At 33.0% G+C, this 14,901-nt stretch overlaps 1 long non-coding RNA gene across 1 annotated transcript; it reads left to right on the top strand.

Annotated features, from left to right (window-relative positions):
* The first annotated feature begins 864 nt into the window (after positions 1-864).
* On the top strand, positions 865-1,971 carry LOC130466170 (uncharacterized). Its single transcript, XR_008926186.1, has 2 exons — positions 865-1,291; positions 1,532-1,971. It is a non-coding gene; the product is annotated as an uncharacterized lncRNA (long non-coding RNA).
* The last annotated feature ends 12,930 nt before the right edge of the window (positions 1,972-14,901 follow it).

Below are 14,901 nucleotides of genomic sequence, written 5' to 3'. Positions count from 1 at the left end.
AAGAAAGTTAACAAATGTACTTTTTACTGTATACTATTTTCTCCGTTCTTATTTACAGGAAACAAGTGAGTTTTTAACACTATTTACACAAGCTCCTTTGACTTTTTTGTGATTTATATATAGGAAAAAACATAGTCATGTGGGGTCTTATTAGATTCGTCTCAATAAATATTTTTTAAATATTATTTTTTTATAATTTTTTCTTATCCACAATGGATGATATTAGTGTTTGAAATCGTGCATTGACAAACGTGCCTAAATAATTGTGTCATTTAAAAAAGAACAGAGGAAGTATAATCGTATCGCGTTTGAAATATCTTTATCCCATAAGGCAGTAGTATTTAATCAATGTTGACTTTTTTGATGTCCACTTGAAAAACCAAAACTTGTACTACCTCCATTAGGTTAATAATATTTATAAATACATACAAAATATTCTTTTAAATAATATTTAATGCTTATATACTTAATAGTATAAAATTACAACATTTATTAAAATGTCATGCACGTATTGCATGTATAAACCACTAGTAGCCTTAACTTTTTGGTGTTAGCACCCGGTTCATCTTTAGGGTTAATCCAGATTCGGGGCAAGTTATGAGTAGATAGGTTTCAGTCCCCTTCCAATTGTTATTGCGGGAGATCGAACACGGGGTCTCCCTACCAAGTTCAGCTTCAATCAACATTGAACCAACAGACAATTGGTACTAGTAGCCTTATATGTACTTTTCTACTATATTGCTTGATTCCTTTACTACTCCTAATTAAATGGTTCAAGATCTACCACTGGGTTAGGGGTATATATGGTGGGACTCGAACTCTAATAAGGGATATATAGATATTTATTGGGAGACGGTTAATTAATTAAGTTCACTCGCTCTATATATTCAGAAGCCCTATAAATACATAAGTTACATTGAACATAATGAAAGTTGTGGAGGGTAGCTTATGAAAGCTCTTACTCCAAGCAAATAGTAATATTTAGTTGCATGCATGGGTGCCATGTAGAGCATGCATGAAGAGGTAAAATGTTCACAATGCAGCCAAGGATGACTTGCCGGATTTTATTAATATTAGCATAATGTTATAATATGTGTCGGCAAGTTGTCCTTGGCTACATTGGGTTCTTTTCTTTTTCATGTATGCTCTAATTTGGTTTTATTATCTAATGATTAGTTCCTAATTAATCAAGCTAGGAAAAACAACCATGCATGCATGATGATCACTAGGACCCGCTATGATGATCGAATCGATAATGAGTGATTAATGCAAATCGATCAATAATTAGCAGGTAAGTATACAATTGATTGATTCATTTTTTGAAGTTAGTTATGAATATGTTACTAATGATTATCACTTTTTAATTTGTTATAGACTGGAAATGTAGAATAATAGTTTAATTACAATGTTTAATTACTTTATGTTCGATTTCTAGACGCAACCCGCAATGTATTGAGTTTGATGACCATGTTTTTTTTTTAAAAAAAATGATGTTGGTGGTGGATTTAACCGCTTTTTTTGGTTTAACAAGAGAAAAATAATAAGGGCCGGAGGCTATGAGTGAAAGAGGAACTTGGAGGACGCTTTCTTGAAGCCGCGCCATATCGCGCGGATGATGGGTCCTTGCCCGCACCCTAGCAGTTTCAACTCAGCAAAACCTGCGAGTGCGGGTTCCTGCACGGCTGAATCTTTGTTTTTGTTTCTAGGTCGTTTTTAGATCGACGTAATTTGTTTATGATCTTTGGATTGTAATATGTACCCTAACACTATATATACTCATTGTATGTCATATCTAGAAATAAGTTGTTGATTTAAGAGAAAAAAATTACTCATAGAATTAAAGCTCATACACTAATTAAAGTTTAAGTGAGAGAAAGTCGTGAGGTGAAGTTTGCTTAGCTTGATAATCTCTTTGTAAATTGATCTTTAAATTATCATAATTTCTAGTGGATTGATGGGTTCTCCTTCCGATATTGCGATTTCCCATGGTAAACTTTCTTCTTTTCGTTTCTTGGTTTTTTTTTACTTAGTTCTTCAATATTTTTGTTATTACAATTAATTTGTTTGAATACTTTCTATTCACGCCATTTTCAAGTCCTATTTTGAAGTATAAAATGATTTTAAGTCATAAGCAATCCTGTTGAAGAAGAATCTGTGAATTATTGGAGTGGTGCAGTGAGTTGCGCGATATGTATTCCACAGTACAAGGCAGTGATCATAGTTTGGTAAAAGAAATCTTGATTTTTTTGATTCAATTTTTCATATACTTACTACTCCTCATATTTACAAGTTTTGGATTGTTTTTATATGTTGTATGCCTTTTTAAAATTAAATTGATTCACAATATACGGAGGTTAATTTTTTTAAAGAAAAAAAAGTAAGTTGAGCTCAAAGCCAATAAGAGTTATTTATCCAAAGTATAAATCATGCATGGAAGAAGATTTTCTGTGAGAAATTCCGAGTTAATTTCAGTGATTGGAAAAAATTTCCAATTAAATGGTATTTTCGTAAATATTTTTCTTGAAAACTGTAGGTGGTATAATGTTAGGTGTTGACTGTATATTTGTAGTTATTGACTGCATATTACTCGGTGTTGATTGTATACCACTTATCGTTGACTGTATATTTTATGACTGCTGATGAATTACTAAAATGCAATATTGTTTATTGGTAAGTGATTGACTGTATATTTATAGTTGTAGATTGTTTATTAGTAAAAGTTTATTGTATATTGCGAGTTGTTGACGGTATCTTATAAAATGGTTGATGTATTATGAAAATACAATAATGACCGTACATGTGGCCATATTTGATGACATGTCACTGTACTTTAACCCAAACTTGATGGCATTTTCGTAATAAAAGCATCAATTATTTACGAAAATGTCATTTAATTGGAAAATTTTCCCAATCAACGAGATTAACTCAGAATGGCTCATTTTCTGTTGGGCCTGGATTAACTTATGGTATTCATTCATTCTATAATCAGGGCCTTTTACCAAAATGGCTATTTTTACAAATTTATTTACCAAAATAACTACTTTTAAATTCTATTTTCCAAACTAGCTACTATTTTGATTTTGAAGTAAAAATCAATGAATTGGTTTGATTTTTTTAATTGTGAACCGGTTTGGTTTTTTTTTAATAGTGAACCGGTTTGGGTTTTTTTTAATTGTGAACCAGTTTGGTTTTTTTTTAATTGTGAACTACTGAACCGGTTTGGTTTGAGTTTTTTGTTTTTTAGAATAGGTGATTTTGTTTAATAATACAAGTTATTTTTCATTAATAATAAAGTAATTATTATTTGGTTTGTAATTTATGTTTTGGGTTGATTTTATTTGAGAATGCTTTACGGCTAGTAGCAAAAATTACTTGTTTTTTAGTCCAAACTCATAATTGAGTCGGACTCCGCAATCGCGGTAAAGTGGTGTAACGAGATTAATGGTGGACCGCGGAACCTCAACTTCATCACTATCTATATTCGGGGCGCATCCCAGGACGGGGATGGCATTGAAACCATCCACAAAACCAGAAAGGACTCACGAGAGCTGATGATTTCATTAGCTTGGCTGTAACTAAGGGCCAGCGATTTTTGTATTTTGATTATTTTGGTTTGTAAGTCTTAAGACTGATTTGTACTCTGAGCTTTCACAATGATTGGGCAACCGTCCAATTCTATGGCTCCTTCCTACTTAATAAAACAAACCTCAATCATCAAAAAAGAAAAAACCGGTTCAATAGATATATATATAAAAAAAAAAAACCCAAACCAAATCGGTTCATTGTTTTTTTTTTGCCTCAAAGTCAAAATAGTCGTTTTGGTGAATAAATAGTAGCTAGTTTGGGAAATAGAATTCAAAAGTAGCTATTTTAGTAAATAAAATTATAAAAGTAGTCATTTTGGTAAAAGATCCCTATAATCAACTCATTTGTAGAGATGAAAAATGCATCATGATAAATTCAATAAGTTCAAATGAGGTTTCTTAAGCTCCGTTTGGTAGGGCATAAAACGTTTTCATGGAAAACGATTTTCCCCTTTTCAATTATTTTACGTTGTTTGGTTGAATAAGGGAAGAAAAACAATTTTTCATGACTCCCTCAAAGGTGGAAACCCCTTTCCCATTTGAATGGGAGGAAACTCACTTTTTCTTCTTTCCTCCTTACCTTCCTCTTCTTTTTTTCCCCTCAATCTTCACCATCTTCTCTCATTTTCCTTTAAAGTAACAAACAAATGAAAACTAGTTTGAATTTGTGTTTTCCTTTAAAAAATGTTTTCCATGGAAAACCATTTTACGCCCTACCAAACAAAGCCTTAAGCTTCGGGGTTACATTCTTTTGGATCTCCATCAAGATCTCAACACCACTAGCAAAAAATGCCACGGATTTTCAAACCCTAGCTAGTAGGTGAATGCTTTATAGTAAAATCAATTCATTAATATAGTGATTTTGAGCTAGAGAAGAAAGCTTAATTAAAAAGTAGCTTAATTATTGATAAAGTAAACTGTAGATGTACGTGTCTCGGTCGTATTTGAGGCAAAAAGGGAGTAAACTGCATTAAACAAACAAAAATGACATGATAAAATATACTACGTACAAAGAATTCCATAAAAAGGATAGTATTTCAAATACTAATCCCTCTGTTCTTTTAAGTTGTTCATATTTCGGGTTTGGATGAAAATTAAGAAAATAGAATCTTATAATGATTGGGTGTAAAAGAAAATAATAAAGAAATGAAGGAAATTAATAAAGAAACGAATAAGAGCTGAGAGAAGATATTTTTAATAAAGTAATAAAAAAATCATAAACGTGGGGTTGGATGATTAAATGAGGAAATTAGAATGAATTAAATAAGGGATGGTGGGGAAATTGATGGTGGAATATGAAAATATTCTTAGGTATTGTGTGTTATTAAGTAGAAATATAAGGGTATTTTGGACAAAATACATGTCCAAAAATAGAAACAGGAAACTTTTAGGAACGCAAAAAAAAGGAAAACAAGAAGAACTTTCAGGAACAACGGGAGTACTAGGGTTTGGTAGCTGCTAACAAATGCTACGTGCGTGCTAATAGAGTATATTGTAATATAAATGAATTTGTATGTAAAATTTTAAGGAAAATCAATATTCATCACTATGTCTCGTTTTATTCATAAATTTTCATTACCATAGATCTATTAGACTATACTAGTATTACCACGGGAGTATTATTGGATGAAAACGAAAATTAATGCAAAAAAACACAAGATTATGGATGAGATTGCCTTATTATAGAGATTGATTATAATGTTTTTTTCCTGCTAGTTTACCAAATTAGACTTACATTCATTTTCATTGCCGTCATCTGTTAATTATCGGCTATCAAATGAGTTGTATAAGGACTTCGTGCACTAAGAACTAGCTAGCTGGCTAGCTGTATGATATGATTTACTGTACAGTTACGTACTACAAACCAATAATGTGTGGAAACCTAATTACTTGCCAATGAATAAAGGCGTACGGAGTACTACGGTACTAGTGCTATGATAAAACAAAGGCATAATGTATACAGGTATGTCCGGATGTGTGTGTAGTCTAGTCACAAATTGGTTCAGTGGTGATTGAGGCTGAACTTGGTAGGGAGAACTCGTGTTCGATCCCCCGCAACAACAATTGGGAGGGGACTGGAACCTATCCACCCAGAACTCGCCCCAAATCCGGATTAGCCCTAAGGGTGAACCGGGTGCTAACACCAAAAAAAAAAAAAAAAAAAAACCAAATTAACTACGTAGTATGAATTTAAAACTTAAGGTTAATTTGTTTTCTTAATTTCTAGCTAGAAAACATTTGGTGACTAAATTATTTATTTTAAGACTTGTAAGTTTGGTTTATGCCAAATGTTGTTATTTTGTAAACTAATGAACGATAAATTGCCTATACAAGTTTTAATAAACTATCAGGTTTTGTGTTACAAATATCCAAAGTGTTTTTGTTTTGCACCAAATTGGCTTCAAAGTTGTTTGAGATGGGGAACGAATTGTAAGGTTGTGTATGAGTGTATGACACTCACATATGGAGTACATTAGAGATGAACAAATATGTGTTAGAGCACAGTGCTCCGTATGAACCAGGTATGTTATCCGTGTCTGTTTAATTTAGGACGCGTCCTATAAGTCCCATAGCGGCATAGCTTCACTACAAGAAATTGATTAATTTCCGACCGCCAAAAGTAGTTGGTAAAACACGAAAAACGGTTGGTAAATATTTTAGCGACCGCCAACGGTCGCAAAATGGCGGTCAGTGTTCACCTGGACGGTAATTAAGGAAACTCCGACTGAAAGGCGGTCGCTAAAATTTATCGACAGAAATAGCGACCACCTATGTAGTCACTAATTTAGTGACCGCCAAGACAGTCGCTAATTTAGTGACCGTCTAGGCAGTCGCTAAATTAGCGACCGTTAAGGCGGTCACTAAATTACCGTCCGCTAAGGCGGTCGCTAATTTAGCGACTGCCTAGGCGCCTAGGCGGTCACTAAATTAGCGACTGCCTAGGCGGTCACTAAATTAGCGACTGTCTAGGCGGTCACTAAATTAGCGGCTGCCTTGGCGGTCACTAAATTAGCGACTGCCTTGGCGGTCACTAAATTAGTGACTGCTAAGACGGTCACTAAATTAGTGACTGCACTTGTGGTCGGTAATTTAGCGACCGTTTGACAGTCGCTAAATTTTAATTCTAGTCGCTATTAGGCTTATTTTGTAGTCTGTAATCTGCCTGTAGTGGTCGGTAAATTTGTATGTATGCAAATATCATTTTGCAGTCATGATCATTTATATATGCCTGTATATACGAATTTATATAAATCCTGTAAAATCGTATGAAACATGCTCAATGTTATAATATTAAACCTGTTCAAAGTCATACAACAAAATTCATAATACACCTGATGTTGTTTAAACATGTTATTACATTCATAATATATAGGACTCAAAAAGGAAAGTTGCAACTAGTTCAAACTCATACAAGAATACTAACTACCTAACACAAAGGTGCCCCGCTGAACATCCTCTCGTAATACTCCATTGCCTTTTTCATGTGGGCGGCATATTTTTCTCTCTCTTGTCTCTCCCTTTGATGCTCTAGTCGCTCTTCTTCTCTTTCTTCTCTCTCCCTTTGCCTCAAAAGTAGATCGTCCTCCTACAAGAATTGAAATGATTATCACCCATGCATAACAAATATATTAAACCAACTTGCATAATAAATAAGGAACTTTTGTTAAGGGACAAAAAAATTGAGCTCTTGTACTTTTGTTAAGGGACAAAAAAATTGAGCTCTTGTACTTTTAATTTTATTACATGTTTAAAAGTACAAGAGCTCGATTCTAATCTATTTAAGCACATTTAAGTCTTATTTGGTCGATATAGATCATATATAGGTTAAACCAAGGCGTTTTCGCTCCCATTTTTCAACTAAAGGACCTACGGGCTGATTTTAAACTTATTACATGTTTTATAAGCTTAATTTTAACTTCCTAAGAGACATTCAAATGTATTTATTCATATTTAAGGCTTATTTGGTCGTTATAGGTCATATTTTGCCTAAAATGTCATTTTCTCGCCCAACTTTGAGCTAAGGAACCAAACTTATCATTTCAAACAGTTTAAATGTTTTATGTGGCACATTCAAGGTTTCTAAGACTGATTCTAATCAATTTAAGCACATTTAAGTCTTATTTAGTCGATATAAGTCATATATGGCTAAACCAAGGCGTTTTCGCTCCCATTTTTCAACTAAAGGACCTAAGGGCAGATTTTAAACTTATTACATGTTTTATATGCTTAGTTTTAACTTGTTAAGACACATTCAAAAATATTTACTCACATTTAAGGCTTATTTGGTCGCTATAGGTCATACTTTGCCTAAAATGTCATTTTCTCGCCCAACTTTGAGTTAAGAAACCAAACTTATCATTTTAAACCGTTTACATATTTTATGGCACATTCAAGGTTTTTTTGTCACCAAACCCAGAATAAAGATACCATATAGATTATAGTAAAAATAAAGGATTTTCTTCAAATTAATGAAAAAATATACGGTTTTTTTCAAATTGTAAATTAACAACATAAGAAGAGACAAGAGAATACTTACCCCTAAAAGACCGAAGAGTTCACGAAGCCGGAGAATTACAATGAATATACTACATTTGATATTAAAATAAGTTAGGGTTTGTAAAATTGAAGCATTATCTCGTGATGAAATTAAGATCAAAGGTACGTTACCTGAGGTGGGAAAAGTCGACGCCTGCAATTGCAGTCACGGTGGTGGTTGATTTTAGACAGCTACAACTGCGCGGCTGCCGTTCTTGAACCTTGTGGTTGATTTTCTTCGGCTACAATTGCGCGGCCACGGTGGTGGATGATTTTCTCCGGCTTGAATTGCGCGGACACGGTGTTGGCAGACAATGTCATCCTCAAAATATGAACAACAAAAGGAAAAGTGTTAAATTTAATAGATCCACAAACCTTGCATTTTTCAACAACCAAAATCATATTCAATGCAGCCCTAGAGAACAGGCTAGTAGCATTTTACCTTATTTAGTTATTTTGGCTATTGAAGCAGTGCCAGAAACTTTTAGCACGTAAGAATAGAAAATGAAGAATTGCAAGTCAGCAAGAATAATTCTTACCCGAAGGAGAGAATTTGAGAACATTCACTGCAGAGCTATGATAAGAAAGACTAGTTTGATAGGAAGCTGTTGGAATTTTCTTTTGTGCTTCTTCCGATTCCACTTTCCATATCTGAAATAATCACATCAGGTAGTTCAAGCATTATAGAAAACTGATGCCATTGCAAAAATAATATTGAATACACAAAATTGGATTGCATCGTCAAGAGTCTGACTATTGTTAAAGAAGCATGTTCATAAAGTTGCCTATGCGTTCAACATAAAATTTTTTGGCAATTTTAGGGTTCACTTATGTTGGGAAGGTAATCGAAGTGTCGAACCACTAACCACTAGTAGAAAAGCTAGTCACTAAAATGCACAGGGGTAATGAAAAAGGGGAGATTGTAGCTTGAGAAAATATTATTCGTACTCCGTATCAGGATAAACCAATAACCCCAATGGCCATACCAACTACAACTTCAATACTTCGTAGTAGTTACTACTATGTTGATATGACTTTAATCAGTTCCTTGGTGCACAGAAATCTAACTAATTCGAGCTTCAAAATTACACGAAATTGAGATCTGAATGATTTTTAACTGTTCTTAGCTTCACTACCGTCAAAATTACACTCGAAATCGGAAAAAAGTAACAAGACCCGTTAAACCCTAACCCTATCCCAGCATCAAAATTAACAGAAGCAACTAATATTATGATAAATAGATAATCAAGTATCCTACTAGAATATTTCATCATACCAACATATCAATTAAAGCATAACTACAATATCAAACAATCGAGCTACAATTGAGACAGTCAAGAAGTAATCGAAAGGGTTAGTTCAGATCAGATGAAATAAAGGAGAGATAAAGAGAGAGAATACCTTAATATCGAAATCAACGCCGCCGGTAGCGAGAAGACCAGAAAAAGGGTGAAAATCTAGGGTGAAAAATTTATAAATAGCGACTGCTCTTAAAGTGGTCGGTAAATTTTGTTTTACCGACTACATATAGTGCGGTCGGTAAAATCAGTTGGTAACAGCGCGTTTTCTTGTAGTGCTTGTAGGATATTTTTGGGATTGCATTCTTGTATACAAATGTTGATAATGTGATATGCTTATTGACAAATAATACAGAAAATAAATATTATTCGATTTTTATTTTAACATGGTATCAGAGCCAATTTAAATTCCATTTAAATAATTTGGATCTATAAGGTCAATGTACCCAAACCTGCAAGTTGAAAGGTGACAAAATGTCAATTAGCATAGGGGTCGTCGGCAAAGGGCGTTACCATTTATGTTAAGGGACATGATTTGTTTTCCAATCATAGATTCATAGTGCATATACTTTTAAGGATGAGACAAATGAAGGCGACGAAAGAATATATGCTACGTATGCTAGTGATTACAAATGTGCAATCAATTGTCTACGATTTCAATTTTGCTGCAACTAGCTGTGTAATGTCTTGGCCCGATGGTTAAAAGTTAAAGCTTGTGTGTAATAGGTTTTAGGTTCGAGTCTCTCCTTATTCATTTGTAATTTGCATACAGCGTTCTTCTTCAATATGTGGACTATGAAACATGGTGCACCAAAACAACATATGTGCATACGTAAAAAAACACGATACTACGACAAAAGAACATGCGATATAATATTTTCCTTTTTTTTTCTAAAAACAATAATTATTTCACTACTTATTAAAAATATAAGTAAATAATACATTCATGTTCTTTTCACGTAACCAGGTGTACTTTTAATTATATACTAGTGTTCTTAAGGTGCACCATGGTCCACCTTCCTAATTGCGTTCTTCAACTATCTCTTGTAGTTCTGCCAAATCGGGTCATCGGTTGACTGCAGGTCAGATATAATCATTTCGGGTATAATCGGATAATAGTTTGTGCGAGGTCATTGTGCTTATGCAGATTGAATGTGTGGAGCCGTGGGAGGGTTACTTTGATTTTTGTGGAATGCCGATTTTGACAGCCCTAATCTCTTGTTTCCAAACACAAACCAAAAACCCTAACATCAAATCAAAATAAGATTCCTCCAAAAAAACATAAATATGATTTATTTATTTATTTTGAGGGAATAAATATGATTACTTAAATAAGTAAAACAAAATACAAAATGTAATGTTTTTCTACTCTAATTGACAAAAAATTAGGAAGAATCAAGTTGGAAGTACAACAAACTTCACTTCACTAACATGTTCATCAAACCCTCCAATTAAAATAAAACAAGTAATTAGAAGAATAAACACCATTAATCCAACAACAATCAACATCTTCCTCTTACCATTTCCAATACTTGTAACTTCCTTCACAACCACTTCATCAACATTAACCTCATCACAAACACTACTAATAATATCTTCTTCATCATAATCATAATCATAATCATAATCATAATCATAATCATAATAATCATCTTCATCATCATCATCACTTTCTTCTTGAAAAAGCCTCCTCCCTCGAAGTCGGCCGCTCTCGAACCCGAGTTTACGGTGCCTCCTAATGATCTCTTCTAAAGCCAACTCATTATCTCTAACCCTCCAAACTTCACCATTACTTTCTGAAATTATTGTTGATGGAGAACAATAAGGAAATGACAATGTTCTCCTTCTACTTCTTCTTCTCTTTGTTGTTGATGTTGTTGGTGGTGGATGTTGAAGGGCAGACATAAGTTTTCTTGGAGAATTATCAAAACTATTGCATTTTTTGGAAATTGAGGATGAACTTATAAATTTTTGATATTCTTTTTCAAGGGTTTTCATCTTTTGTAGAAGTTTTGCGGATGATTTTATGGTTTTATGTTTTTGTTTTTTTGAACTTGTATTTTCTTCCATTTTCGTTATTTAATTGTGTTTTAGAGGAGTTAATTATAACTGAATCCCACGTTCTCGTTTTATATCGTTTTTATTTATTTCACATTAATTTACCAACAAAAAAATTCAAAAAAAAAAATGTATGTAATCTTATCAAGTTGTTAACAAATTTGATTTTTAAATTTTTGTTGATGTGGTTTGTTATGATTTTCGCTCTTTAAATGTGCAACGGCAAGCTCTCTCTAAGATATTTAACCGCCCAATGAAGTAGTATTTGCTTGACTTTAAAAATTGTTACATAAATCACCATGAAAAATTGCTAACCTCTTTTAATTGCAACATTGGTCACTTTTGTGTAATTAAATGCATCATATTGATCGTTATAAAATTATAATAGCTTTAGTTCTCTTTCAACAATATTTTCAAAAGGCTGATACTTTTAAAATACGCATTGAGACGATAACAAAATCTTACATATTGTGTTTTATGTTAACTAATAACTACGTATCAATCATCAATGGTAATCAAAGTAAAATGTGTGCACAACGTAAAAAAATTCAAAAGACACGAGTATTATTTTTATTTTTTTGAAAGGAAAATTAATTCATTAATAAAGAGTAATACGACATTTACAAGAGAAATATAGATCTAACAAGTACATGACAAATTGAATCCAATAAAGATTTCCTTCATCAAAACTACGGTCGTTGAATGAATCTTGCATTGTAGAACGTCTCTCGTATATGACGCTGGAACATGCAGCCTTTTCAAATAGAGGTTCCAACGATTTGTTGTAGCCGCGAGGATGATTTCCACTTGATTCATTTGAATGTACTCGAAAAATTGATATATGTTGCGATCCCGCATAAACTTTACCAACAAACCAATTCTACATAAATCACTACAAAAAAAACCTCGTATAGAGAAGGATTTAGAGCGACGGATTTATAACGTTTCTAATTTAGAGACGGAATACTCAAATTTAGAGACGGAAATTGAAAATCCGTCGTTACTTTTATCGAGGGATTTATATATATATCCGTCTCTAATTCAGGTACGGATTTTATAATCCGTCTTTAAGTTAGGGACGGATTTCAGAATCCGTCTCTAAGTTAGGGACGGATTTCAAAATCCGTCCCTAATATGTTTTAACAATTTTGAAACGTAAAGTCCTCGAGAAATTTCTCCTAGACTCTTCGTAGAAAGTTAGATCTAAATTAGAGACCGGATTTTAAAATCCTTACCTAAAGTGTTTTAGCAAATTTCTCTAAATTAGAGACAGAATTTTAAATCCGTCCCTAATTTAGAGATGGAATGATAAATCCGTCCCTAGTTTAGAGACGGATTTTCTAGATCCGTTTCTAATATTTCTTTTAATTATTATCAATTTCACACATAGAAGTATACAAGTTGTACTTGGTTTAGTTGGTTGGAGTTTCTCCTTGAGGTCACAAGTTCGATCCCCCTTCCCCTTGCAAAGCTGTACCGGGTTGACCTAAGCGAGATTTCGAACCAATAATGGGACAGAGTTGAACCGAACATCTAACAATAGGCAGCAATTATTTTTACTTGCTAATTTTAGTGACGGATTTTTGAATCCGTCCCTAAATTTTAGATACGGGTTTTATGGAATATGTCCCTAAATTGAATTAGCGACAAGGTTTTTAATAACGGATGTTATCCGTCCCTAAGCACATATAGTGACGGATTTGACCAATTTAGAGGTGGATTTGGTCCGTCGCTATATGAGCTTTTTTTTTTTGTAGTGAATCCACTTAACAACAAACCAAATATACTTATACTAACTCCACCAAAGGGCGACTAACGAATAAGGACGAACTCCACCAATATGGTGAAAATTTATTGAATTTAGGAGACAATAACTAAATTAAATGAAAGAAAAGGGTTGGGAATAATCTAATTTTCGAAGAAATTAGACTATTCCGGCTTAGAGATGCCAAGAAAATAAACCCTAGAAAATAAGAGAGGGAGAGAGGATGGGAGCAGTTTTTAAATGGTTTGTATTACTTTTCACGTTTTCTAAAACAAGATACGAGTATTATAAAACGGAAAAAGTATTATTTAATTGTAAATTGGGAAAATTTGTCATTGCTCTTTTTTGTTGTTGACCAGGGATCTTTTGCTTTTGTGTCAAATAACCTTTTTTATAAAAAGTTGGAAAAAAATGACTTTTAAAAAAAGTTGTAAAATACTTCTTCTATCTCAATATTATAGTCCTGTTTTTCAAATTAAGCGTCTCATAATTAGAGTCATGTTTTCTTATTTAAATATAACATATTTTTCATATTACCCTCGTTTAAGACAAAAAAACAAAAAAAAACAAAAACAAAAAAACAAAATGCATTGAAAACTTCTTAGTGTAATACGGAGCATTCTTTTTGCATGTATTTTATTCCTTTTTACATGTACAAATTAATCATTAAGATACTACTCACTCCGTTGCTGAATGTTCTTCCCGTTTCTATTTTTGGCGTTCCTAAATATTTTTCCCATATAGAATTTATACTATTTTAGATCATATTTTTTCTCAAAATACCCTCATTCTACAATTTAATTTTCTATCATATCCTACCTTTATTCCATCCACTTACCCAATTATTCTCATTGATTTACCCACCTACATTATTTAATTCATTCAGAGCAATGCCTTGGCCTAGTATCTTCCAACCAAAAGGTTGAGGGTTCAATCCCCACTAGGGGCACTTTAAGGGAGGGTTCCCCTTACCATTCCCCCCACTCTCAAACTTCATCTTACCTTCAATAAAAATTATTTAATTCATTCACCAACCTTTTTTTTTTTGAGAGAGAATTTATTCACTCGCCTTATTTTATGATTATTTTAATAAAATATCTCATTTTTCTTTATTTCTATTTTATTTTCTCTCTTTCATTTATTCCAAAAAGTAAAATCTCTTACACCCTATTAATCTATTATTACTCTTACACTCAATCATATCAAGATTTCATTTTTCTTAATCCCCTCTCCGATTTCAACTGGGAATAACATTAAGGAACGGAGGGAGTATATTTTAATTTTCCATACACTATATTCCATTTTTTTAAATCCGTGCTTTAGTCAAACATGGTTATAATTTTGACACGGAGGGAGTAGGATCATTCCCAATTTCGACGGTTGATCAAAATTTACAGCGTTGACTTAGCGCGTGTTGTACATGTGCAATTAAAAAGCTTTGCGTAAAGTAAAACTCTACAAGGTAGAGTTGTATCTAAACCACACATTTTATAATCAATGGCTCATATTAGTGGGAATGGAAAATCAGTAGGTGGATATTAATGAGAAAAAAAATAAGCGAGATTTTGGAAAGATAATATATGAGTCATTGATTTTCATCTAATGGCCGGTATTGCTCAAATTCTACCTTGTAGAGTTATTATAGAACTCTAGAGGATCC

The sequence above is a fragment of the Spinacia oleracea genome, chromosome 1 (assembly GCF_020520425.1).
Source record: "Spinacia oleracea cultivar Varoflay chromosome 1, BTI_SOV_V1, whole genome shotgun sequence".
Classification (NCBI taxonomy): Eukaryota; Viridiplantae; Streptophyta; class Magnoliopsida; order Caryophyllales; family Amaranthaceae; genus Spinacia; species Spinacia oleracea.
Note: the sequence above shows the minus strand (reverse complement) of the source record. Positions and strands in the feature narration are given on the sequence as shown.